This window comes from Rhinolophus ferrumequinum, chromosome 20 (genome assembly GCF_004115265.2).
Source record: "Rhinolophus ferrumequinum isolate MPI-CBG mRhiFer1 chromosome 20, mRhiFer1_v1.p, whole genome shotgun sequence".
Classification (NCBI taxonomy): domain Eukaryota; kingdom Metazoa; phylum Chordata; class Mammalia; order Chiroptera; family Rhinolophidae; genus Rhinolophus; species Rhinolophus ferrumequinum.
The window spans coordinates 16,326,137-16,353,254 of NC_046303.1; the positions used below are offsets into that span (position 1 = coordinate 16,326,137).

A 27,118-nucleotide genomic window follows, 5' to 3' on the forward strand; every position below is an offset into this window, starting at 1 on the left:
GGAGGAGAGAGGTCAAAGAGGACGCCAGGGTCTGTGGCCTGAGCTACTAGAAGGATGGAGTTGCCATGAACTAAAATAAGGGAAACTAGGAACAGCAGATTTGGGTGCTGTGGTGAAAAAAAATTAGGTGGTGAATTTTTCCAGGAAGTACTCTTAAGGAGGCAGCTGGATAGACGAATGTAGTAAAGGGTAATGCAGCAGATTCCGGTTGTTCAAACCATGCATGTTTGAATGAAGAGATAGCCAGCCCTTCATTGTCTGTGGGGAGATATTCTCCACGCCTTTGGAATATCGTTCCTGGAAAACGTGGTTCTGTATATCGGGGACCTTGGGCCATGCCAGATAGTTTATGCTGAAAAAAGTGATTTATAGTGGGGGCTTTTGGCCACACAGGATCAGTTTGACCTCTGGAGGGGCTGGAGACTAAGTAACTGGGGTCAGCCACATGGGGGCTTCATACCTATGTGACCAACCCCGGACACCAAGGCTTCCCTGGCTGACAGTACTCTGAACATGTTGTCCCTATAGTATTTGCAGGGCTTCACATGAGAAATCCTCCTCTGTCACCCTCATCCCCGCAGTCATGGGGACTGTCCTGCTCAGCCTACCTGTGAAGTTTCCCTTCCTCAGCCTCACAGCCCTGCTCAGGTCAGATTGCCCGGCTGAATGGAGCCCCTGTTCATGTTCCCAACTCCTTCTCACCCATTCTCTAAGCTGCAACCAGAGTGATTTTTCCAAGCTCTGGTCCTATCATTAATCTCTTTATAATCCTTCTCTGCTCAAACACCTGAGCATGGCGTGTATGTAACACAGCTGTCACAAGCCCAGCCTTTGGAGTCAGAGAGACACGTTGGAACGCTGGCTCTGCTATTCTGAGCATCCGTCTTCTCAGGTGCAAACGAGAGTTAACCCCCAAGGGCTGTTGTGAGGGTCACCGGTGGCCGCCATGAGCCGAGCCCTCACTCTGCGCCAGTCACGAGTCCAAGGCTCCCTTAACACCCCACATCACCGCGGAGGAAATTGACACCCAGCTTAGGTGACTCGCTCACAGTCACAGGCTGGTACCTGGTAAAGCCAGGACTCAATGCTCTTTGCCTCTAAGCTAGCAGCTCTCAGAACGTGAACTGGGCACCCCTGGAGACCCTTCAGACCCATTCAAGGGGAGTACAAGGTCTAAAACACTTTCATAATATGAAGACATTATTTGTCTTTTTCTCTTTCATTCTCTCACAAGTGTACAGTGGAGTTTCCCAGAAGCTACATGACACGTGAGAGTGCAATAGGTTACTGCAGAAGCAGATTGAGAATTCAGCTTTCTTCTTTTAAGCCAGACATGGATGACATTTGCAAACACATAAAGCCAAGCTAGTGTTTCCTCTATTTTTTCATTTGTTTGTTTTGGAGACTCTAGTCATACTTCATTAATAAATATTTTTATGTGAACATATAATGGGTTTATTATCAGTATTTTAGATGAAGTAATGTTTCTAAGTTTCTCAGTTTTAATTTCTAATACAGTAAATACTGATAGATAAAACTTACATAAATAAAAGCTATCTGGGGTTGTCTGTAATTTTTAAGAGTATAAAAATTTTTTTAAGAGCGTGTAGTTTTTAAGAGCATAGGAGATCTGACAATTAAGTTTGTGAATTTGTTGCAATGATGTTGCTAACATTTTTTGATATCAGAGGGATTATTCATTATGAAATTGTACCAACTGGACAGACAGTTAACCAAGTTTACTACTTGGAAGTGCTAAAAAGGCTGTGTGGAAAAGTTAGACGACCTGAACTTTTCACCAATAATTCGTGGTTCTTGCATCACGACAATGCACCAGCTCACACAGCACTGTCTGTGAGGGGGTTTTTAGCCAGTAACAAATAACTGTATTGGAACACCCTCCCTACTCACCTGATCTGGCCCCCAGTGACTTCTGGTTCCATAAATGCGTATCCCAAAGATAAAGGAAATATTGAAAGGAAGACATTTTGATGACATTCAGGACATCAAGGGTAATACAATGATAGCTCTGATGGCCATTCCAGAAAAAGAGTTCCAAAATTGCTTTGAAGGGTGGACGAGGCACTGGCATCGGTGCATAGCTTTCCACGGGGGGTACCTCTAAGGTGACCATAGTGATATTCAGCAATGAGGTATGGAGCACTTTTTCTAGGATGAGTTCACAAATTTAATTGTCTGACCTCGTATTTGGTTTTGAGACCAAACAGTGGGAGAAATGCAACATTAAGCACTAAGCTGTACATAATATATGTAAATCGCTTATCTTAGTGCCTAATGGAGAACGAAAGCTCAATAAATGGTAGTTTTTACTGTTTGATGGGGAGCTCTGGGTGAATAATAAATTTACTGGCCTGTGACTACTCTAAAGCCTTCTTTCTCGTCACTTCCCACAGGCACTGTTCTCTCCTGTTACACTGAACTGCCTGTAGTCTCAGATCCCCAAGCCTTTCCACACTCTTCCTGTTTGAGAAATGTCTCTCCTGTCATGTCTACCGAACTCACACCTTCTCCTCCTTAAGCCTCAGCTCAGGCGTCTGCATCTTTTAGGAGACTTTCTTGAGTAATCACTACAGCTCTAACTCCCTGTCCAGTGATCTCCCCATTAAACCCTACCGACTTGGGCAGGGAGTCATGAAAGATTTTGTGGATTTCCTTGGAAAGGGACTAGCGAGGAAGATTTTGTTGCTGCCCATTGATTGCACTTGAGAAAGAGACCTTCTTCCTGGTATGTAGCCATTTCCCCGTCCTTAGAACAATTTATGTGCCATGCAAGAAAGATCCTGGGCCAGGCCAGTGCCTCCCAAAATGTGGCCTGGACCCCTGCTACCCGGTCACTAAGGTGCCGGGAAATACGCAGATTCCTGCCTCCACCACGACCCACTGAGTCAGACTCCCTGGGGACATGGCCTGAGAATATGATTTCTTATTTATTTATTTATTAGTTTCAGGTGTACAAAACTGTCATAGCTAGACATTTACACCCTCACAGTGATAACCACCCTCCCCCAATCTACTACCCTCTGGCATCGTATATCACTGTGACAATTTCATTGACTCTATTCCCTATGCTGTACTCCACATCCTGTTACTGTATATATGTTAAATTATAGTTAACATTCAATATTATTCAGCTGCAGCTTCAGGTGTACAGCGCAGTGGTCAGGCATCTACACCGTCCGTGAAGTGGTCTCCCTAATAAGACAAATGCCCATCTGTAGGGTGTCAGAGGAGAATATGATTTGTTAAAACACAGTCGTGTGTTGATGTGGTGACTTTATACATAGCCAACTCTGAGAACCACACTTCTATTTCTAGTAGGTTCCAGAAGAGTCACTGTGCCATCCGCTGGGAAGACAAAGATGCCTAAGACACTGCTCTGCTCCCTGGGGAGCCTGTGTGCCACTGAAATTATAGTACAGTGAGAGAAGAAATAGCCCACAATGAATATTGACTGTGTATGGAAATATAACAAAGGGAGGAGTTGGTTCTATTGCCAAGGGGTTCAAGGAGGAGTTCACAGAAGATGTGACATTTGATTTGGTTTAAATGGTCATCTTTAGGCAGAGAAGGAGCACAAGGGTACTCTGGGCAAGGAGAAGAACGTGCACAATGAAAAAGGAGCATGAGAGTGTGTGGCCCACACATGAAAGGGCACAAAACCCTCTGGCACCCTTTGCTTTGATGTTACATTCAACCAAGAAACTTCCTGAGTATTAAATTGCCTCTTTAGTGGCCGTGTATTGGATGTATGGTGAACATGAGTTTTCCAGCTATTGGAGAGACATTTGTGCATCCTGTATTACAAATCAACAAATGGAAATCTTGATTTATAAATTAACCATTGGCTAGGGTCTATCAATACCCCAGAACGCGTTAAGCGTCAGAGTTAAGTTTCTAACCTGTGACGCTAAGGCCCTCGCTGTGATTTCACAAGTCATGAACTGCCCCGTGAGGTCTGCCAGAGAACCAGCTGAGCCCTCGGGCCTCACATGTATATCCAGGCAAACACACGTGTATTCTCTCCCCTCCTGGTCGGGATACTGTACATCGTTCTCTAGTCACCCCTGCACCCTCCTCCGTACTTACTAACAGAACTTTGCCTCTGTTCGGATGTGGGCACCATTGTGTTTGAAGGGGGGCCAAGCCCTCTGCCCAGCCCCGGCGTCTTGATCAGGCCTATATGGCAAGTTCTCCTCCCGCCCGTCCCTGACTTAGGAATGGGCTCAGGGTGCAGTTCTGGCCGTGAGACGAGGGGAGCAATCTGCTGGCAGCTTTGGGAATGTTTTTCAGTCTCACACAAGGGACTAAAGAGAGGGCCATCTCCTTGCCAGCCTTGGACTGTGGTTTGTGTGGCTGCTTTCTGCAGTCATCCTCCAACCAGGAAGGGGGCAGCGCCAGGGGGCTGGGATGGCAGTGAGAAATGGGGACAGAGCCTGGGGCTTTGATGATGTCGCTGAGTCTCTCAGTCAGCCACCCTGCACGGCTCGATATATGCAGTGACAAATGTCTTTATTCGTTAGGCCATTTTTTTGTGAGTTTCTCTGGTGTTTTATTTATTTTTTTCTTTCCGCTGAATACACACTAATGACACCCTGCCCACACCGACACTCACAAACATAGCATATCACGTGCCACTGCTTCAACCTAGGAACCGAAATTAAGGTGTCACAGGGGAGGTAGGAGCAGCCTTACTCCTGGGCCTTCAGAACCTGGAACGTATTTATGGAACTAGAAAATTACTCAGAATCCCACTTACTTCTATAAATAAGATCATGTTTTCCTCCTCCAGGATGGGTTAGTCCCCCTTTCAGCACTGCTCTGCCTCTACACGGACCATGCTGCAATCAGCAAGAACTTTCTTCCCCGAGCGTCTTTTCTCTCATGGCTTCCGCTTGCTCATCGTTTCTGCTCCCTGATTTCTCTCTGGATATCTTTCAGCTTCTGCCACTGACTAACTTCATGTATCTACATTTCAGTTCTTCCAGAAAAGGTCACATCCTATAGGTAAGGCTGTCATGTCAGGCCATCTCATTCGCTGCTGACAACACTATAAATTGCACCTGGGTCATTGGTCCATCCAGCTGAGGCCGAGGTGAAGGGTCACATGGAACCAGTATGACAATTGTTGCAGAAAGAGCCACTTAGAAGGGGGCTGTGGAGTATGGCGGGCATTGCAAAGTACACGTTATCTGTTCAGTAGATGGCAGATTGCCTGATGACCCTCCTCAATTTGTTTTCCTCTTAATCCAAGATAATAGAAGCTTTGGCTGGGCACATAGTTACCTAGCTAATGACATTTCCCAGACACCTGCGTGGTGTGTCCATGGGACTATATCCTGAGTATAAACCTGTGAGCAGAAGTAGTATGAGCAGCTTCTGGGTTGTGCTTTTAAAATGAAAGAAATATGCCCCCTTCTTTGCTGGCTGCACATGAACACAATGTTGGAAGCTGGAGCAGCTATCATCCACCTCAAGATGGAAACTGCATGTTGGCAAATTAACAAGGTCGATAGATCCTGGCACCCAGCCCGTAGGGGCACCAATTTGTCTGGCTTTGCCCAGGATTTTCCAGGTTTTAGCACTGAAAGCCCGCAAGCCAGAAACATCCTCAGTCTTGGACAAACTGGGGCAGTGGGTCACCCTACACCATCGAGCCACTACACTAGCTCTGGACCACCTACTCAAACCCTTGTTACAGGGTATTTGGGGGGTTCTTTTTTCCATCACCCTGTCCTATCTCCTAAAGAATACAAATACATTGGTCTAAAGACCACCTGTTTGTTGTTGCTCGGCCTGAGGTCTGACGCTGGGGTCTGATGTTCCTCAGCTGGACTTCGAAGCCTATTGTCTGGTCTTCCCATGTTTGGGTTCCAACCTCTCATTACAGAGACTCTTGGGGAGGCTGAGACCTTATTGACTCTCAGCTCTAACCTGGTCTCTCTCCTGGGATCTCTCCTTCCTTTCCTGAATGGGGAGTGACTTTCTGAAACCTATTGACTAGTGAACTCCCCTACATACACACGCGTGCGCGCACACACACACACACACACACACAAGCACATATACACATGCTTTCTCTCTCCTCCACCCCCTCTCCCCCTCCCCTTTTTTGATACTCAGCCTTTTAGACGGAGCCTTTGTGGGGAAGCTAGAGTGGATTCAAGGGCAAAATAGATTTGTTTTTCTTTTTGAAACCACACAATACATGTTCTTGACAGAAGACTTAGAGAATGGAGTTTGGTTTCACAAACTATTTTTTTTAAGGCAAAATAAATGGGAACAATACAACTCAGTAGGATTTAATCCCCTTTGGTGGCCCACTCTCATTGCAAAGGACACTTGAGCTGAGCTGATTCTCTGGTGAGGGGGATTTTGGGGTGTACTTGTTGGAAGCAGAGGAGTTCAGGCTCTATGACAAGATATGCCCTTGTTTCTCCGTGAAGTCACGTGCAAGGACAGCCCAAACAGGAGCCAGTGACCCTCTGTGTCTCTGGGTTTCTCCAGGAAAGCTTTGTTTCAAATGTCCTACCTTTTGTCACTAAGAGTCATCTAAATCCCCCCAAACGTTCAATGGTTCGATTCCTCAGGTACATTTTCTATACTGCTTCATGTTCCCTGAAGCAGCCCTAAGAGCCATGGGCATGGTTTTTGGTTCAGATAGCATGTAGGGCCAGATTTCGATCCAGCCATAGGCACAATGCTGGCACTTTCAGGGGGTCCAAATTTTGTGGATTGAGTAAAATATTTTTTTTCCCCACTTTCCATTTGTCCTAAAATGTTTAACCTGTGTAGAGAACCCAATATGTTATTTTCTGTAACAACTTCTTTGAGATTATATTCTTCATGGTGGACATTTGTGTTACATTTTTTAACCATAAAAGTAATTCCCTACTTTTAGAAATAGGAAAAATTAAATAATTGTAAACCAAAAGGAAACAATGAACTAGAAATTTCCTGCGTTTATATCACCTCAAGAAAACACTGTTACTATTTTGGGACATAACTTTTCTCTTCTTAGCACTATTCTCTTATGCACATTTCTGTATCACACCTATAAAAGAATTTCTGGTGTTTTAAGAAATAGAAGGACACAATTTGTATCAGATTGGTTTGGGAAATAAATTGCCTTTGGGGCAGGAGGTGAGAATATTGAGCTAAGAAAGGGTAAAATGGGGCCAATGTTAAGTGGACAAACAGAGTGCCCTTTTGGTGCCCATCTTCCCGGGTTCATTTGTGTAATCGCAATTTATATCTGCTCTAGGAAGTTTTAATTACAGCAATCCATTACTGCTTTAACTTTAATTGAATTTTTAAATCACATGAAAGTGCACCCTGGTGAGGTGGTGAAGACCTGGTTCTAAAAGGAAACCGAGGATTTGCTTCAAAATAAAATTGGGAGTGTGGGGTGGAGAGTCAATAGAGATGAAAAGATTGCCCATGGGCGGATAATTAAGGAAGCTGGATAATAGAGATAGGGGGTTTTAGGATCTCCTTTGGTATAGGTTTGACATGCTTCGTAACAAGTTAAAACAGACCACAGTTAAGCCCCGGAAGTGGTGCATGATGACAAATAAAATCTGACTCAGGCCCTTCCATCTTCCCATTTCTGAGATTTCTCTTTTCTTTAAAGGACCACTGCCATGACCAGTGTATTATTCATGTAGAATGAACCACCGCGACCATTATGCCAGCGCCCAGGAGCTCGTCCTCACCACAGCACATCCTGAGCACAGGCTGTAAGAAGCAGGGTCAGGCAGGTGGGTGGGAGGGGAGGCGGCAATCTCACGGAGTCCCCAACAACCCTTTGCAAGCTAGAAATGTCATGGGATTCTAGTTGTTTCACAAATTTGAGTTGACTTTGCATTCTAAACAATGTGGTTTTTAGGCATATTATTTAATCTCTCTGAGCCTCGGTTTCTAAATCAGTAAAATGGAGATAAGTACCCTGCCTTCATAGCACAGAAGTAAAATAATAGGTATAAAAATGATCATATACAAATATTGGGTCGTTATGTTGTTCCCTTGAAATTAATATAATGGTATGGCAATTGTACCTCAATAAAAAACTTAATTAACAAAAACTACCTGGCAGAATGGCCGACACACAGCAGATGACCGGGGATTATCCCTTCCCCTTCTCCTGAGCCATGATGAATCTGAAGGCTCTTTGCCTTCCTAGACTTACCGCAGAGTGAGGAAGTTATTGTGTCCATGTAATATTGTGTAACAGGATGAGAAAAAATTACCATGAAACTTGGTATTGGAATTCCTCTTACGAAAGGAATCATCTTCGTTGGGAAAATGAACTTGATATAATACTGTGGGTGAAAACATGACGCGCCAAGAGTATGGCTTGGAAGAAGGAAAACCGCAGAGATAGTGAAATCGCAGGGCCACCTATTATGTAAATTTTAGTTGTTTGTTTACTTTCTTATAAACTCTTCCTGTTTCTGCAAGCATTCAGTAACATCTTTCACACACATATGCCTGTGTGGGTGATGTTTGTGTAAATGAAAGACAGGGGCTGGATTCCATAGCTGGATCACCTCCGAAGAGAGGAGGGGCTAGATAAGCATAGGTGACTTTGCAGACGCAGGATGTTAAAGCCAGAAGAGAGCGTGAGATCGAAGTCGTGGGAAATGCCTAAACCCTTCTGGGGAGGTGCCGGTTCTGGTTTGAGGGCTCAAGGAGAAATACGGATTTTTTCTTTTTGAAAAGGAAAGTCAAGCAAGTGACTATCCTACTGTTTGTGCTAAGTGGCAAATGAGTGGTGTCACCAGGAAATGACTTAGCGAGAGATGGCTTCTTTGAGGTAGTCATGATGGAGTTACGGAGGAGACGGAGCATGAACAGGGCCTGGACATCCCTCAGAACTCACACTGGTCCAGACAAGAGTCTCTCAGAAAGACAGACTTTTCCCATCCTAAAGAAAGCAGGACCATTTGTTTATAACCTAGACCCCACATACTTTCCAAAGAGATCTGTGCCTCTAAGAGACACACATCTACTGTCTGTAAACACTGGGAAATTCAAGGTAAAGAAAGACTCCATGAAGAAAAAGCAAGGAGATAGTTCTTCTGAGAATAAGGGAAGACATGGTTGTGGCATGTGAGCCTTCTGGTGACCCCACGAAGTAGGAATCACAGTTTTCCAAAGCCAACAAAGAGAGTTATTTCAAATCAGAAGGAGAGTACTAAATTCTAGGAAGTTTCTTCCAGGGCATGTTTTCATCTTTATTATCTGTAAGCGCCCTGGCGCTGCAAAACCCAAGGGCCCATGTCATCAATATTTCAGAAGACACAGACAGGCTCTTATGAAGGTGGGCGAGGGAGGGAGCTGTACTGACAAATTACAACATAACCATGACAGTTAATTAGTCTTAAAAATTCTTTAGCGCTGCATAATATCTCTGAAGCTGAGTGTCTCTGTAGAACATGAAAATAAGAACTGATTGCGAATCAGTGAGTGTAAGAACAATAGGAATCGCCATCAAGTGTGAACACAATTAAAATGAATTAGTCATAAACGCGTTTAAAATGAAGGCCACGGATGTGTGGATTTATGATTTGCACTAAAATGTGAAAGAATAAATAATAGCACTCTTCCTCATGCTATCAAACTTAATTTTTTCCCAATGTGTTTCAGGTACTGGCTATATAATTTGAGATGTCTAAATCATGAAACAGAATTATAGTCCAAATGATTTAAACAGTGATGTAAAACTAAACACTGAGTTAGTTTTTACCCAAGAGCTTATAAGCTCTGCCTGAACAGAATTGAGCTCATGAAGAAAATAAAATAAAAAAAATTTTTATTGTCATTGATGAGTTTCCGAGAGACTACAGACAGACTCGTCAGGGATGGAGGTGGGAGAAAGAAAAGCTCAGTCTGTTGTTGAGTGCTGGCTTGAATACCACCTCTCCCTGCTGCCTGCCAGACCAACAAGGCAGCCTAGGGTTCAAGAGCATGGTGTCCCTATAATTTAACCAGTACCCACCACATCTCTGTAGGTCCTTAGAGGTCCTTGGGTGTTTCATTGTTTGAAGTAACTCAAGTCCCTCACAATTTGATTCTTTCTCTCTTAAATCAAGTCTCATCTCATGGCCTCTTTATAAGTAAAAGGGGCATCAGCATATGGAAGGAGAAGCAACCACACCAAAAAAAACACCTAAGTTCTAGTGACCTGGATATCTGGAAAATTACTGAACCATCTGGAAATCCATTCCTAAAATCCCAATAGCCTTTGTAAAGCCACAAAACCAAGTTATTCATGGAAACTACGGGCATCTGATTAGGACTTCCATGAAATCAACAGGTATTATTTATTAGGCACCAAATATATATCCAATTGCGTAACCTAGAATTGGTGTAGAGAAAAGATCTAATTGGTGATGCCCCATTAACATGTAAAGTCCTCCCCAGACTGCTCTCCAGTCTGTTCTCTACTCCAGCCCCAAACTCTACCTACCTTGGAATATGCTATTCTCTCTCCCCACCTGTCCTAAATCTTACCAGTTCTTTGTCCATTAGGTCCCAGGCCACAGCCAGGATGGTTTTTATCAGCCCTCCCATGCAGAATCCCCTTCCCTGTTTTTGGTCCACCGCACTGCATTTGCGTTTCTGACCCAGAATTTAAGTCTGAAGTAATCTTAGAGGTTGAGTTGTCAACGTAAGAAATGTCCAAACCGCTAGAGAATTTTTATAAGAGGCTCTTTGAGCCAAACTGACAATTGCAGGGAAGCAAAATCTCAATAAGATTGAGACAATGCTCTGGAGAATGGTAGTTTTATAGCTTATTTTACACATTAGAATCAAAGGAGATCTAAGGAGGGTTACATGAAATCCATTGGTGGTAGATTAAGGGGGTGGGAGAAAGCAAAGGCGGAAATCTCTGGATTAGATACAAAGTAAAACAGAGAAACACATACTTCATTTATACTGGTGGGCACAGAATAGTTAATAATTAACATTTTACAGCACATAGAGTTGGTGTGCAGGCAACAAGAGAACGAGGAGGGGTTCTGTGCTCTGGTACCATGTGCCTTGAGGGGTCTGGAAAAAAAGATTACACTAACATTTCAAAGGTATGTTATTTTAGATGCAAAAAGACAATGGACAGGCTGACTTAAGGTAAAGACTGACCTTTGTCAACGAAGCTAGAGGCATAAGACATATCTCCCCGCCATGACCCACTTTTAGTTAGGAATTTTTCGTTCGGACCAGCCTATGTGGTTACTTTTGGTCTCTGATTTTGTAAGGCCTGCCATGCTGACCTCCCCTGAGCTTGTCAGGTTTAGCATGTGCCCCCCCGCCCCCGTTTTTTGAAATATTATTGGGGAATGTCGGGGAACAGTGTGTTTCTCCAGGGCCCATCAGCTCCAAGTCATTGTCCTTCAATCTAGTTGTGGAGGGCGCAGCTCAGCTCCAAGTCCAGTTGCCGGTTTCAATCTTTAGTTGCAGGGGGCTCAGCCCACCATCCCATGTGGGAATTGAACCGGCAACCTTGCTGTTGAGAGCTCCCGCTCTAACCACCTGAGCCATCCGGCCGCCCCTCCGGAGGCTCAGCGGCAGCTTGTTGACTTCAATCTAGTTGTGGAGGGCGCAGCTCACTTATGTGGCTTTTTTTTTTTTTTTTTTTTGTCCACAGAGCGCAACCTTCAATTTTCAGATGAAACGCAAGGAACAGAAGAGGTAGAGGGACGATGCTGGCCACAAGACCAGCTGGGGGCAGCCTTGGGACATGGGTGTCCTGGTTTCCTGCTCTTTCCACTACCTGCCTTAATCTCTCTTTTGTTCATGATGACCCTGATAATTTATTGATGGGTGAGAACCGACACATTGCAGAGTCTGTATGATCTGTAGCAACAGCCAGATGGTCCTTAATAAAACATTAATAAAGCAAAAGCAGACGGCATTAATAAAGTATTATACAAACATGTCTGAGAGCCATCAAAAGCATTTTTTCTGGACTTCCTATTAATGGAGAATATATCAGACAATCGTAAGAAGAGAAAAATCAGCCTCTAAATTTTGTGATCTGAGAAAAACATTTTTGGTATTTGTAGGTATTTTTAACAATAAAAGATTTCAAATGTAACTTTATCCCAGATTTCTTAGCCTTACAATGACTGTTTTGTGACAATTTTAGAAGAAATGACAAGATTTAGTAGAAACAGAAGGAAGGTCCTACTTCCTCTTTGCTTGAAAAGCCAGCCAAAACCACGCTACCTCATTTTTCCACTTTCCTAGAAAAAGAGATTTCTGGAAGACATAAAAAATTTTATAGGGCAACAAAAATCATTAGATTCATCAATGTAAGAAAAATTCAAACCTGTAGAGAATTTTTATAAGAGTTTATTTGAACAAAACAGATGACCATGCTGAGAGCAAGATCTCAAATGCTCCAGAGAATAATAGCTTTGCAGCTTCTTTTATGCATTTGAAATTAGGGAGGAGACTTAAAGAAGATCCGGAAAGCAAGGTAGGGAATGGATTATAAGAGTCTGTGCTCTCTTGAGGCTGGTTACAGCGGGTTTCACAGGTGTGTTAACCTAGATGCACAGAAACAATGGACAGGGCTTACTTAAGGCAAAGATAAGCATTTTGCTGAAGAACTTATACACCTGGTGTGTGACTAGCCACCATGACCTGCTCATTTAGGAATTTATGATCAGATCACCCTGGGAGGTTACTTTCCATGAATCCCTTTTGTGTCCACAGACTGGACTGCAGGGGTAGTTGTAGGAGTCACTATTCCAGAGAATTTTTAAGAACAAAAGAAATAGCAACCTCCTTTGAGTGAGTGAATACTAATTTATCTGAAAGATTTTTTTGAATCGCGTTTAAATGTTTGACTTCTTCCCAAAGTTCACCTGTCAGGCAATAGTTAAAAGGTAAGGCTTGGACTCAGATGTGAGTTTAAATCCTGGTCTCAATTGTGCCAGATTTGTAGGCTGCCTGTCTAAGAGTTCGTGTTCTTTTTCTGTAAAATAGGGATTATCATATTCTTTGGAGTTGTACAAAGATTCAGCAAAACAATGTATCCATAAAGGACCATGGTGGACATAAATTAAGCATTCAAAAAATGTAGCTATACTATCTAACCTGGTGTCCACTGTTCTAACTAAGCACAAAGTAGCGAAGTTGTGAAATGCTTTGTGGTTTCCTTTTTGTAGCCCTTCCATATATCTTCCAACTTCCCCATCAAACCCTGCTCTCCAGAAAGGACCCACATCAACATTTGTGCTTTAATGTGGCTGTTCGTTCCAGTGTGACTTCCCTTGGGGATAGTTATACTTCAAGCCTATTTCTAATTCTGGAATGTAAGGCTAATCGTTGCTGGGGGGAATGTCAGGCATTACCCTTGTGGGGGCAGGGTCTTTTGGTCAGGAGGGAGAGATGAGAAATGGAACCTCGTGAGGTTTCAAGCATGCTTGTTTGACTTACCTGGATCCTTCTCTGCAAGGTCCTGGATGTCTTTTCTGACAACTTTCCCTCCCGAGTCAGAATTACTGGGTTCTTTTTCAGCTTTTTCCAGGAGGTCACTCCTCTAGTAGTTGTGAGCTTCTTAAGACAGGGAAAGGCTTTATTCAGGTACATAGTGGACACTTGATGATGTCTAAAATCAATGGGAATTCCAAGGAACCTGAAACCAATAATGATAGCTACCATTTTTCCAGTATCTACTGGGTGCTAGATTAATCACAATAACCATATGAGTTAGGTGTTATCATCTCCACTACAGGTGAGGAAACTGAGGCTTGAAGGAGTGGTAACAGCGAGTAGGAGGTAGGGAGGAACTGAAACTTAGAGTTTGTGCCAAACTCCCAAATCACGAAACAGCCAAGCTTGATAAGCTGTCTACACTGACACTTGAATTTGCTTTTTGGTTGGTTTTGGTGTTTGTATTGGTCAGGGTTCTCCAGAGAAACACAACCAATAGAATGTATTTATGTAGATATACAGATATATCTGTATAGATATATAAGATTTCCTGGGGAAAAAATTCCTGTCTCTCTCTCTATAGATAGATAGATGATAGATAGATAGATAGATAGATAGATAGATAGATAGATAGATAGATAGATAGATATAGAGATAGAGAGAGATGAGGAGATTTATTATAGGAATTGGCTCTCCTGATTATGGAAGCCGAGTGTCCCACAACCTACCATCTACAAGCTGGAAAACCAGGAAAGCCAGTGATGTAATTCAGTCCGAATCTGAAGGTCGGAGAATCAGGCGTGCCAATGTCTGAGGACAGAAGAAGGCTGTCCCAACTCAGGAGAGAGGGCAAATGCCCCTTTCCTCTACCTTCCTGTTCTATTCAGACCCTCCAGGGATTGGATGATGCCCACTGCATTGGTGAGGGCATCCTCTTTCCTCAGCTTAGATTCAAATGCTAATTTGTTCCCAGAAACACCCTCCCAGATGCACCAGAAATAACGTTTGACCAGCTATCTGGGCATCCCTTAGCCTAGTGAAGTACACACATAAAATTAACCCTCACAGTGTTATAATATGAGGACATTAGCACAGGAAGATGGTTTTACTTTCAGAAAACAAGCCTACTTAAATTGTGTGGTCACTGTGTATCCATTTCCTACTGGCTGTCTGGATTCCTCAGAGAAACCCAGCCTTGCAGTGAGCCGATAGGTACAGTTCTCTTGAGGGGTGAAAGTGAAGCTTGATGATTTCAAAGTATACTATTAGAAAAAAATAATTCCACCTCTACCAACGGTTTGAAACAAAGTAAAATCTTTCATTGTGTCAAAGGATCCCAGGTGGGATAGGGGCTCAACTTCTGGGCTCTTCCATCGTTCAGACTAACAAATTTATTGCACTGGTGCTCTTAGCAACCAGTCAAGATTGAGTGAGATGCCAAGATAATTTTTCCATGCCAAATTGCTTTTTCCATTGCAATTAGCCTTTTTAAGGACCTTACTAAACAACAAATGTGTATACAATTCCCAGTCTCCCATGCCAATTAAAACTCACCTAAGAAGTTTTATCAGTAATAATTGTTATTGATGAAAACACCACCCTCACCCACTATCACTGGTTTCTCCACGTTTTCTTAGATATCCTTTAAACTAGGTGTGGGATTAAGAAAGGTTTCATTCTTTTTATAGTACATGTTCTCTAATCTGAAAATAAAAGATTTAAACTAAACGCAGGTTCAGTTTTACCTGGGTTGCCCTTGTTGGGATTCTTTATAAACGCTCTGAGCTTGGTCAACACCTTTTCATGCTCTAAAAGTATTTTGAAGTTGAGTCTGCTACTGCTCTCAGAAACCCATTTCCTCTTTTTCTCCTGGGCACAAAGACCACATTTTCCAGTTTCTTTTGTGGTTTAAGGGGGGCATGTGACTGATTTCTGGGCAAAGGAAGGTACACCAAAGTGCCAGGTCCATGAAAATCTCCCACAAGGGAGCCTCCATGTTCTCTTATAGTCTGCCTGCTGGAGACGACCATGCCCAGGCAAACTTGGAAGCCTTGAGTGGAAAAGACAGTGCCTCCAGTAGCCTGGCTCCTAAAGGAACAGACACTATTCTCCTCCATTCTCGCCTCCTATACTTGGGAACTCCTTTGATTGTTCACTGAGAACAAATGGGCTACTATTATATTTGAGCCATTGTAATTTGGGGTTTATTTGTTTTAGCAGTTAGCTTACCCCGACTGACTTTCCTCCTCCACCATGATGGATGCTCCAGCCAAGCCTTCCCCTGGCATTGAATTTCTCACCCTTTATCCTTATTGTTTATCTGTCTTCCCAGATAGACTCCCAAGTTCTATGAAGGCACTATCTAATATGCTTGGCACATAGTAGGTTTAATAAATGTTTGCTAGATTAACAAACTGTTGGATGCATGGACTTTGCCTTTCTCTGTGCTGGGTATAGCAAAATTACATGTTGAACCATCTTTAAGAATAATGGTAATGAGATGAGCAAAGCATGTACAGCTCTGGATTGCATCACTCTTGAATGTTTCCTTGAACCTGGCATCGGATGGACAACTACTGGGAAATCTCCTTAATGCTGACTATGCTACCTACGTGAACAATGGACAAAAAATATAGGAGTTTTTACTAATTGAGTTTATTTAATTAGAGAATTTCATAAAAAAAAAAAAAAAAAAACGAATGTGGTAGATGGAAGATTTCTGGAAATTCTTTGCTGTTTTCCCATTCAGAGGTAGAGAACAATTCCCCTTTCTCTGGGTCTGCCCTTCCTTCCACATAGAATGCTGTGAAAGTTACACTTTGGGTCTTCAGGGGCTAAGTCATAAGACTTATATTATAGCTTTTATCTTCTTTCTTGGAGCCTCCCTTTCCCTTTTGGAGCCTCAAGCCTCCACCTAGGAAATCTGACTTCCTGGGATCACCATGAAAGAGAGGACACATGTAGGGGGGTCTGGTTGATGGTCCCTGATGAGTCCTGCCTTCCAGCCATTCCTGCCAAGGCATTAGATATATAGGTGAAGCCATCTCGGATCCACCAGACTAGGCCATTCACTGCCTGAATTCCACTCACTGGTCCCAGTCAAAGCCACGTGGAACTGAAGAATCATTCAGCTGAGGCCTGCTCGAAGGCCTGACCTCAAAATCATGAGTTATAATAGCATGGTTGCTGTTTCAAGCCACTAAGTTTTACAGTATGCAGTAAATGATAGTTGGAACAAGAAATTACTTCATTTCCTTATTTGTCCAATAACATTTGCCTCGAGACTTTTAATTTTGACAATTTTGGTTGATCATTTGCTGGCCACCAAGTACATTTCCGTTCTTCTCCTGTCTGTATCTGTTCAATTGTACCTTGCAATTGAACAAGAGATGATTGGGACACGAAAATAAACAGGTTGTTAACTCTGGGCCATAGTTAAACCTCCATAAAGTTTTTTTATTTTAAAGCAGTAATTAGTAATATGCATTGGCAATATAGTCTCCAGTTAAAAACAAAACAAAACAAAAACACTTTTGGGATTCAGGGAGGTAAATTAAATTGGTTTAAAAATATATATCAGTGTATGTCAAATTTTTATTTTATGCTAGTAGCTCTGTTCCTCTGAGCGGCAGTGTGATAAAAGACAAAATTATACATAGATGAAAATTTTTCTGCTCAATTTAAAAGTGACATTATGCGAAAGTGATTATTAAAGGAAATGAAATTAACTTTTATTGAAGGCCTACTATGTGTTGAGTGCTTTTCCTACATCTTCTTTTTTAATCTCATGACAACACTATAAGTAATTTTTAAATGGGAAGTTAAAAATTTGCCTAAGGTCACTCAGCTGGTAAGTGGTAGTCTGGATTTGACCCAGATCTGACAGATCCAAAGGCTGTTTGTGTTCTTTCTCCTCTATAGAGGACATTCATCTACTAGAGTGCAGGTGTCAGGTGATATCTCATTGTAGTTTTAATTTTCGTTTCTCTTATGATTAGTCACATTGAGTATCTTTTCATATGTCTCTTGGCCATCTGTATGTCCTCTTTTGGAGAAATGTCTATTCAAGTCCTCTGCCCATTTTTTAATTGGGTTGTTTGTTTCAAGTGGGTACTAGACTTACCATGGGGATCACTTAATAAATTATATAAATGTCTAACCACTATGCTGTATATCTGAAACTAATATAATATTGAATGTCAACTGTAATTGGAAAATAAAAATTTGAAAAAAAGAGAGAGCAGGTCTCTCCAAAAAGTGGCTCCCAAAGAACGAGGAAGCAGTTACGGCAGCCATACAGAGCTGGCTCAAAATGCACATTTATGAAATATAGCCCATTAATAAATTGTATCAGTTTTTGTTGACCTTTACAAGTTGTTTACTCAGTAAGGATCTGGGGATGGAGTAGGGAATACACTATTCCCCATCCGTATGTTTCAGAAGTTCTGTAACTTGAAACATACGGAGTTTATATAATGAATCATTTTAAAAGCAAAAACTTGCCATGCCTATGATCACCCCAGTTTATGTCCTTTGAAATTCTGCTTCCATAGAGCTCTTTTTCTCAAAGGGAGTATACCTCAATTGGAGTGAGATGCTTGGGGTTTGATGTTTTCTTTGTATTTCCTTTTATTTTCTAGTTGGGCTAAAAGTTCCCATCTTGTATTTGTCCATCTAAATCTTCAAATCCTTTTATTTCATAATAATAAGCAAAACTGTTCAAAAATACAACAGAAGCATGGAGACTCTCAGCTAGGGCTTGGCCAGAATCCTGACCCCCCCCTCCCGCCCCCTCCATGGGACAGGGAGAGGAGCCCTGGTGAAGGAGTGGGGGAGAGGATTTCCTTACACACAATTCATCCCTCCCTCCCAAAACACACAGGTCTGTTCAAACACTGCTTGGCATTGACTCTTATGGTGCTTCCTAGTTTCTGTTCTGGAGAGTACCATTTAGTGGTTTAAAAGCTCAGATAGTGTCCAATGATCTAGGTTTAAATCTTGGCTCTGTTTCTGGCCAGCTAGGTGGGCTTCCCAGCTTGTGCCTCAGTTTATCATTTGTAATTTGGACCTCTAATAGGTTGCTGTGTGGATTAAATAAGTCAATCAACCCATGTAATGTACTCAGAACCATGCTTGGCAACAATAAATCGGAAGTTGTATATACTCGTAAATAGTAGCTGCTGATCTATTATCATCTTCCTCAGGCAATTTAATTGAAAGGCAATGGACAGGCCAAAAGAGTAATAGAATTTAAAGCCACTGAGTCACTGTTGCACCAAAAAGCTCATACACTCTGTTACAAATAGTAAACTATGCAGACAGAGGACTGGGGCTTATGGGGTAAGAAGATCATAAACACAGTGTTTATGAGCATTTCTTAAGATTAATGTCCTATGTCAGGAGGCAATAATCTCTGGAACAAGCCAGAGTCATCGTTAGATGGTCTTATGAAAGTAGAGAACCAATCCTGGATGAAATGTCTCTTAACAGGACAAGGACGATTCTTTTTTTTCTCCTAATACCTAATCACTCTGGCAAGGCAGGGGATCTAAAGGGGACCACTGATCTCAATCATTTTTATTCACTCGTTCATCCAACAACCATTAGTTGTGCACTTACTTTGGGCCAGGCACTGCTAAAATGAGTAAGACCCCACAATCTAGCTGGAGAAACACACAAGAAGATGTATTACTTAACAATTATTTACTGACTGTCTACCAGGCATCTGGTATTACGCTAGGTGCTGGGTATAATGAAAAAAATAGACACGAGGCCCTGTCCTCACGGAGCTGGCATTCTAGGGAAAAGGAAGGTATATAACACTACGTGAAACAAGTATGATGCATACAGTCTACCGGCTGTTGCTCAGTGCAAAGGAGCAAAATAAAGCAGATGGGGACTGTGGGTTGGTAGACTGGATCTACTTTTAATTTGAATACAGATGGTCTCCGACTTACAGAGGTTCAGTTTTTTAACTCTGTGATGGTGCGAAAGCAACATGCATTCAGTGGCCTGGTTTGTGCCTGGGAGTATTCAGCAGGATACTCTCTCCTGATGCAACCAGCCGCAGCTCCCAGCCGGCCATGCCATCACCAGGGTACACACCAGTACTCTACAGTAGATCCATTGTGTGAGACGGTTTTCCTCAACTACTGGCTAGTGTAAGTGTTCCGAGTAAATTTTGCTAAGCTGTGGTGTTCAGTAGGTTAGGTGTCAAAGGCATTTTTGACTGGCTGTTTTTTAACTTCGGGGGTGGGTTTATCTGGATGTAACCCCAGCTGAAGTTGAGGAGCATCTGTAGTCAGGGATGGCTTGACTGAGATCTGTAATCTAGGGATATGCCCAGAGCATATGGGGGTCCGTGGGAAGGCCCTGACGCCCCCTGCACTGGTGAAGGCAGCAACAAAACTTAACACTCCTGAATGTAAGTTCTCAGAGGACAGACATCGTATTTTGTCTCGTTCATTGTTCTCAGCCTAGCAGAGATCACTGCTCAGAGAAGATGGTCCATAAATACTGACTGAAAAAATATAATGTTGAAGTCAGTCTGTCAGCAAGCAGTATTTGGGCATCAGCTATGCTCAAGCTCACGCATTCAGCATTCACTAAGCACCTACCTAGGAGGTGACAGATGCCGGATTCTGCCCTCAAGGCACTTGGAATATACTTACATGAACTATTAATAAGCATCAGGATTAAGTGTGGGCACAGTCACACCACATATCCGGACGCTCCCAGGCACCGGCATCAGGGGCTGTCCCACAGGTCACCTGGGCCTCTGACCCTCAGTGGGACCATGCAACCACAGTGCCAGTCCACGCCCCACTGTTGGTGGCGGGTCCTGGCCGTTTCCAGGTTCAGCGCTCAAACCCACGACGCTGGGGGCGGGCGGTGAGGCCCGCGGGGCTAGCTCTGCGGCCTTAGGCGACCGGCTCTGGGGGAGTCCCACCGAGAGAGAATCAGCTCACTCCGGACCCTCGGGGGGGCCTCGGCGGGAGCCCCGCGCCCGGCCCGCCGCCCGCGCACTCGCAGCGCGCTTGCGGGCCTCCCAGCGCCCGGCGCCCCTCGGCTCCCGCCGCCGTACCCCGCCTCGCCTCGGCCAGGCGCGCGCATCTCCCGCGTCCTGGGCTGGACCCCGGCCCCAGGGGGCGTGGACGAGCAAAGGTCCCGCGGGCCCGCCCTCCGCCCCGAACCCCCGCCCCCGGCCCGCCTCCCCGGTCATCATCAACTGTGGCCTGCGCGGGACGCGCGGCTTTGGGGACTGAGCCGCCCGCGCCGGAGGTAAGTGCGGGCAGGCTCCGCGGCGGCTCCGGCTGTGCCCGGTGCGGGCGTCCCGCCGCGGGAGCGAGTCCGCGCGGCGCTCTCCTCTCGGGGACACCCCTCCCCCTCTCCCTCTTAAGGGAGGCGGATCGGCGGGCTGCCGGCAGCTGCACAGCTGGCCGCGTCGCGCCGCTCCTCTCACCTCTGCTCCACTCTCCCTCCCCGAAGCACCCCGCATCTTCCCATCCCCCTTCTCTCCCTTCCCGCTTCCCTTTCCTTCGCTGGCTGTTGCAAGGGCAGCTGGTACCTCTGTCTTCCCCTGTCACCACCCCCTCCCCACTCCTTCACTCTTTGTTCTGGTTTCTCCTCTGGATATCCGATGCTTTCCCGGCCTGGGGCCGTGGAGGGGGTGCAGGGGTGGGGGGAAAAGAGGGTGAGGGGCTCGTGTACGGGAAAGGCCGGAGCCGACGTGGAATTCAGTCTCTGCACCGGTACGAGCCATTCCACCTGGGTCCGGGATGGGGCGGAGGCCAGGCGCCCCTGGGTGTTCTCTACCTGAGGTGGGATGACATCACAGCTGCCCGCCGGGCTCCTGGGGCCTTAACGTGCGGACCCCAGACCCTGCCGGGAGCCCTCTTGCCATCCGTACAGGAGAGGCGAAGACTAGAGGGCTGCGGCTCTTAAGAGGGCGTTTGTTGTAGATGCTTAAAAAAAAAAAATCACTCGTTGACAGCGTTCTGCCCTCCAGAAAGAGAATAGGATGGCGAGAGGGATGCATGTCTTGACATCGCTGCCCTCAAGAGGCAGATAGACGGATGATGAGTCAGGGGTATGAAAGACGTGCTGTGAAGGCAGAAAAGCAGCTGAATAAATTAAGTGAATCCTTTTCAAAATCCACCACCAATGAGCTCTTCTGATAAAAGAAACTAGCCGGGAGAAGTTGAGCCTCGGCAATTAGAGAGATCGGAGCAATGTGGCCCAAACCCCCAGCAGCTGCCTCTTTGCTCCCCTGCTTTAAGAGGAGGCCTTATAGTTTCCAGAAGTGCTTTTCTTTTTCTTCTTTTTGAACCCTCAAGAGGACCAGAGGGTTCTTCTCTATTATGAATCAGTCTCTTTTCTGTTATCCACTCCACTTCCCCAAAGCTGTTGCTGACTCCTTCTTCAAGCTCATGCCTGTCTTTTGACCATCGTTTTAAAAATTATTAGTATTTCACGCACTGATGTTTATTTTAGCAAGAAATGATAGAGTATCTGGTCTTTAATTTGTCTTCTTCTTATCAAAATGAGCCCAGGTACTGGGCTGTAAGCACTGGAAGATATAAAAGGATGACACCTCTGTGTTAATAGACTCAATTTCATTTTGTTATTTAGAAAACCGAAAATAATTGAAACTGTGCTGAAGTTGTTGACGGTGAGACAAGTATAGAAATGTCTCCTTTCCCGAGGTAGTGAGGAAATAATGTGTTCCACAGCCGTGATGTTTGCTTTCACCATAACTGAAGTTTACCCTTTTGAGCAGGCTTTCTTACTTTACAAAATGAGTCATTTGTAGCCCCGTCCCCTTATTCCCCCAAAAAACTGACTAGGGAATCAACAGAGCAGGGTGGGTAGGCCTAGGCTTGAGAGGCAGGTGGACCTTCGTTGGAATCTGGGCTCAGCATTAATTCTCTAATGTGACATTTAATGCCCTCCAGTCAAAGACCTTCAGGAACACAGTTAGAGTTGAACAAGTCGGGTTTGTTGCTCCTGGCACTGAGGGAGACCTCACACCGTGGGGAACCCTGGAGGGTCTCAGTAAGTGGGTGTCCGAAAGGCGTTAAAGTATTTGGGCTTGTAGGCAGTTCTGGGAGAGCTTAAGGAAACAAGACTTGGCGTTGTTGGATGCTGCGAGGATTGGATGCTGTCAGCAAGCGAGGGGGATTGTATTGAGTTATCTTCACAAATCTTGTCTACAAGGAGGGGAGGCTAGAGCTGTGGTTGGCGAAGAAGCAGCCGTCCCTCGTTTGCCAGGGTTGATGGTGGTGGTGGTGGGGTGTTTGGTCATGTTTGTGGTTTGGACGGTGTTCGTATTTTGTCTGTGGTCAGACAAGATTCTGAGAAGTCTTGTTTTTCTCTTATTTTGTCATGACTGGAGTGGCCTTGCCTGGTGTTTATGTTCTGTGACCTTCATGTTCACCAGGAACATGCCAGGCCAGTGCCTAGCAACGCCAGGGCGAGCTGATGGTACCAGGCCAGCTTCCGGATGTCAGGGCTGCTTCTTTTCTTTCTCATAATCTTGGGTAAGTTACTTAACATTTTTGAACTTCAGTTGCCACTCTGTAAAATGTGGACAATGCCTACTCAGGGTTGTTGTGAAGATTAAATGAGGAAATGCGTAAAGAGGACTTAACCCAATGCCTGGCACATAGCAGGTACTCAACAAACATTTGCCTCTCTCTCGATCTAGTTCATTTTGATGTTGAAGTTTCTTCCCTAGAACTATTCAAGCAGAGGCCCGGTGATCAGCTAGAGCTGCTCCGAAGAAGAATCTTGATTTGGGTATGAGAAAGAACTGGGTCCTTTCGAAGATTTGATAATCCCATCACTCTGAATTCTTAGTGTCCACTAAGAATGGACACTAGTGATGATAGTATCTTCTCATGCAATCATTACCATGGCAACCATTTTTAGGATTCTTTGCTCCCAGGAGCCAGTGGCCATGTGCTTTTCTAACTTTGTGTTGGTGTCTTGGTTTCTTGGTCTTTGCCTTCGAGATCTCTTGTCCAGGAGTCTGATTCAAGCTTACATGTCCTTACCACATTTACTTTGGCTCTCTGAGTTCCGCTTTGGGAAGCTGGGAAACCCTGTAGGCAGGTGAGTAGGGACTGTTCGCTAATAGCATTCTTAAGGCCCAGGATCAGAGGTGGTCCAGCTGTGAAATGCAGTGGGGTTTTGGTCACGAGCATTTTGCGCTAGACCTCTCATTGTCATCGACTTCTAGGTTGGAGCATTCTGGAAATTTGAATCTGAAGTTAGACTTCTGGTTAATTGAGATGTTGTTGTGCTTGTCTGTGTCAGGCCACTTGGGTTCTAGATGCTTCAGTTGGCCCTGAGCGTTTGATTTAACTTTTCCCGGCTAGACAGTTACTTTAGATGCTTGAGAAGGTATGGCAGCTCATTGTCTCCCAATGCCACATGATAAAGTCTTGCATTAAATTTCTAGCTTATACTTTGCCTGATCTATTATATCAAAAGTTACTAGGGATAAAGAACAAAAAAACCCAGAAGCAATAGAAAATGTGCCAATGACACAGTTAAGAAAAGGAAATACAAAAGGCTTTAAACAAAAGATGCTTGATTTCATTTATATGAAAATAATATAACTTAAAACTATACTGAGATACCGTTTCTCACCTACGAGACTGACAAAAATACAAAAGTTTGATAACACACTCTGTTGCTGAGACTTATACTTTCGTATCTTATTGGTGAGACTGCAAAATGGTACAACCTGTAAATCATACGTACATTTACCCATTGATCTAGCAATCCCTCTTCTAGAAATCTCCCTTTGGGTACTCTTGCCCATGTATGAAAAAGGCATACATTCAGGAATATTTAATGTGGTATTTTTACAATAACAAAAATTTAGCAATAACCCAAGTAATCAGCAAGACAGGGTAGATTAAGTAAACAATGGTACAGCTACATGATGGAGTATTATGCAGCTATAAAGAAGGTACTAACATGGAAAGATCTCCAGGGTATATTGTTACATGATAGAAAGCAAGCTGTAGAACAGTGCGTAGACTCCCTTACTGGTATTTGTATAAAGAACCATGAGGGGAACTGAAGGGGAAAGGGGTGAAAGGGATGATGGGACCTGGGTAGGGGTGGGATTTCTTGATGTATATCTCTTCATACAGTTTAGATATTTGAGCCATGTAAATATACATTCAAACATAATAATACAAAAGAAACCTCTAATTTAGCTCCACAAGGAGAAGATTCTCAAAGAGTTCCTTCATTCAATAGACTTGATTTTATTAAAAACCTACAAAGCAGTAGCCACTTCCATTAACCCTTCCTAAAAAACCCTATTATGTCAAGATGACAAATTGGTTATGTTTGATGTTAGATGGAAAAAAAAAAAGAAATTAATTTAGGATTTTTTTTTCTTTATCCTCTAATCTTTCTGGGGAGAATTAATGTCATTACTAAGGTTTTGCCATCTACAATAGATGGATTTTATGTTTTTCAATGGCAAGTCTGATTTCGCTACTTCAGAAACCGTTTGATCTGAAGATGAGTTAGTGAACTTTTTTTTTAATAAATAAAAAAAACCTTTTTTTAAAAAAATTGGGGAATATAGGGGAAAAGTGTGTTTTTCCAGGACCCATCAGCTCCCAGTCAAGTCATTGTTTTCATTCTAGTTGTGGAGGGCCCAGCTCACTCGCTCACGTGGGAATCGAACCGGTGACGTTGGTGTTAAGAGCACTGCGCTCTAACCAACTGAGCCAACTAGCCACCTGAGGTAGTGAACTTTCTTTCAGGTTGTCCCAGAAAAGAATAGAAACCATAAAAATAGACATCCTGGCACCAGTGATAAACTGAGGCAGATTTTGTTGCAGCTCGTCTCTTGGACAAGCAAGGTAAATTCGCACAGGTCATCGGGGAGACATTATTTTGTTAAAAGTTCTTTTCCTGTGTTTGGCAAAATAAATCTTGCACCTTATTCTAGGTACACTTTCAGCAGTTACTGTCTTATTGTTCCCTAGCAATCTGCTTCTTCCCAAATTTCCTCTCTTGGTAACTGGCATCTCCATCTCATCAGCCAACCCACACCTGAGCTACCTGGAGGCCATCCTAGGGAGCCCCTGTCTTTCATCACCACCCTCACATCCGACTAGAATTCTGGGGAAAGTGCCAACCAGCATCTTTTCTATCCTTATGCCACTGACATAGTTCAGCAGCATCATTTGTTGCTCATCTCTAATCGTGTTCCCTTCTGGCTGGTGTCCTGTTTTGCTCCCAGAAAGTCTTTTTAAGCGACCACTCCGGTCACATTGCCTATCCCACCCCTCCAATGGCTCCTGCTCCCTTGGTTCCCAGTAGGAGAGGCATGGGTTTTCAGGACCTTGGTGGTAAATGCAGACCCAGTGCAAAGCCCCTAGACTGAAAAATCTATCTCTGTAAGCAGAGGGCAGCGAAAGACGGAAGATAAAGTCAGGCCACTCCAGTCTGGCAGTTAACAGAGTTTATTAAGGGAAACTTATGGGACACGGCTTGGGCAGCTGCAAGACGAAGTGGATATCCTCCATGCCACTTGGCAGGCACCAAAGAATGATATATAGAATGGATGGATAGGGATGCGGGTATGTGCCCCGTCCCAGGTGCTGGAAAATGCCTTACATGCTTATCCGGTCACAACAATGGCCTGTTCCAGGGATCAGCACCCATGAGACATAAGAGAGAGGTCCTGGTTTATGTCAGAAGGAAAGTGTCCATTGCGATCAGACAACCTCTGTCTAGCCCCCCGGGCCCGGCAGCAGTCTCGTGGGACGGTGTCTCCTCCACAGACCTGGGCGGAGGACTCCTCCTCCTTGCCCTTTGCCCTAACCAGCTCTAGAGCCCTGTACCCAAGTGCAGGAACCAGTCTCAGAGCTTGAAAAGCAATTACAGGTCTGTCAAGGAAGTGGTGATGGGCACCTCCACACAAAATGATGTCTCCTGGACATCATGAGCTCGCTGGTCACAAATCTTGCCTTGCACTATCTTCCCCACCCCTCTGCCATCTCCTGCAAACTCTGGGATCTTAGAATTGTGGCTGGTCTGCTGGAGCACCCCTCACAGTGCTCTTTGCCTAGCTCACAAAATGCAGCTCGATGCTGCCGACGTCTGAGACCCTATGTTGTCTCCCGTTGGATTTAGATGCCTTTTTTCTTAGTTCATTTCTTGTCGCAATCGGTGTCAATATCTAGCACAAAACTTGACTGCTTATTTCTCCATCTGGCCACCAAATGAGTAGCTCGTTAAGGACAGAAACTAATTTTTGTCTCCATAGCTTAAGTGCGTAAACATGGTACCTGGATATAGTATGTACTGAAGAATAATGAATGAATGCTTTAATGAATGTTTCAATCAATGAACAAATGAATGCTCCATTGCATGTAAGATCCTTATGTTTAGTATAGTGAGAGATTAATTAGAGATGAAAGCCTGAACATAGTATTTAGTTTTTCTTCGTTTCTCCTTTTTCACTGTTTGTCAGAAGAAAGCTATTTTCGTATTTTAGAATCCCTTCCTTGAATGTTCATTCTTATTAATATACAAGAACAGGTTTAGGTAGCTACACAATAACCTAAGAAAAGGTACTTTAAAGAAGAACAAGTGACAGGTAAGACAAATGTTTCTG

At 44.0% G+C, this 27,118-nt stretch overlaps 1 protein-coding gene across 3 annotated transcripts in view; it reads left to right on the forward strand.

Annotated features, from left to right (window-relative positions):
* Positions 1 to 20,666: 20,666 nt before the first annotated feature.
* The window catches only part of GSDME (gasdermin E), a 50,286-nt gene continuing 43,834 nt past the window's right edge, over positions 20,667 to 27,118 (forward strand). The window contains exons 1-2 of one of the 3 annotated variants that reach the window (XM_033088925.1): positions 20,715 to 20,745; positions 22,904 to 23,003. The gene's annotated coding sequence lies outside the window, so the exon portion shown is untranslated. Of the gene's footprint in view, positions 20,746 to 22,903; positions 23,004 to 25,256; positions 25,356 to 27,118 lie in introns of all 3 variants that reach the window. The other 2 variants (XM_033088924.1, XM_033088923.1) reach the window with 2 other exon arrangements.